General features: G+C 29.3%; 1 pseudogene; it reads right to left on the reverse strand.

Annotated features, from left to right (window-relative positions):
- Positions 1–247: 247 nt before the first annotated feature.
- Positions 248–364, reverse strand: LOC145285290 (U2 spliceosomal RNA; annotated as a pseudogene).
- Positions 365–1,439: the final 1,075 nt, after the last annotated feature.

Here is a 1,439-nt window from a genome sequence, read left to right on the forward strand (position 1 = left end):
TCATGTCCAATTCCGCTTTTGTGAGGAGGCAAGTAAACAAAAAAAAATGATCAGAACGGACATTTCCCAGTGCGTTTTATAATTAATCAGAATTGGCATTTCCAGGGCATTTTGTAATTAAATCAGAAATAACTTTTTCCAGTTACTTTTTTTAATATTAAAACTTTGTTACATTAAACATAGTACCTATTCACAATGCCTCCCCACGGGACAGATTTAGACATCAGAGTCGTTTTTTAACGTCGGAAAAAACTTGTCTTAGTCGTAAAGGATTTCTCTTCCACTGAGAGAGAAGAAATTGAAATGTAGCACCTAAAGAACAGATACTACACTTTGATCTTAGCCAAAAGGCAAAGAAAGACAAATCATTTTTATTAGCTTTGCCTCAACAGCGACACCAATTTTTTTCATAATTCAAGAGGATGACAAGTTTTATTTGGAATAATCCACTTTCCTTTTTTAGGGACGCACAGCATGATAACGGGTAGAGCGATAAGCGTAATAATATAATGATAATTTTTCTAAAAAATATGATGGATTTCTTCAGTTAAAATATATGTTGGAAGATGTTTCCTCGGGGACGTTAACTCATCTCTCACCGTCTAGTAAACAGTGGAAGTAATATAACAATAAAATGTATCGAGAAATATGCCGGAATGCTAAAAAAAAAAAAAAACTAATATGAAATATATAAATGAAATGAACATGTCTAAAAACATTGTTTTCAGGGTAGAATTCGGTTATACATTCTAGAAAGAGCTCAGATAACGTAAAAAGATGCGTGAAGATTATCGGCGGGTACAGCGGATGAAACGTTTCGAATACAACAGCAATCAAGATTAAAGCAAACGTTAGAAATTAGATAGATATGATCAATTAATTTATTAACGCGGTCTCGTTTAAATAATTATTTATTAATCCGTATAATCTACTCATAATAATATTTATTGTAATCGTACATGTTCATCAAAGTTAATTTTGTTAGTTGTTTGTGCTTCCGAACGTCTTGTTTTCAATCTGTTTATTTCAAATTGCAACCATTTAGTTATTTTAAACAATAAATATAGTTAGTCTTATTGTTGTAAAAATAGTCGTCAGTTAAAGTGTCTTCAAATAAGTGAAAATAAGTTTCACTTTTTGAAAAACAAATATTAATTTTAAACTATACTGTTTTAATCAACGGGTTGACATTATTTGATTTAAAACACGACTCATTTTAAAATAACTCAAGTCAGAATTCGTAAATCTTAGCGAATTTAGATACATCAGCAATAACCTTTGTTGATCGGTCGATCTTATACTTTTAAATGTTTGTATTAACAGAAATAACGTAAACGGGGGTAAAATGTCTTAGAGTATTATAGATATTAAATTATTATAGATTCTGACTGATTTATTATATTATAGTATATAGATTATTATTATTATTATTATTATTA

Source organism: Euprymna scolopes, chromosome 9 (genome assembly GCF_053919585.1).
Source record: "Euprymna scolopes isolate OS-2025 chromosome 9, ASM5391958v1, whole genome shotgun sequence".
In the NCBI taxonomy this organism is placed as follows: Eukaryota; Metazoa; Mollusca; class Cephalopoda; order Sepiida; family Sepiolidae; genus Euprymna; species Euprymna scolopes.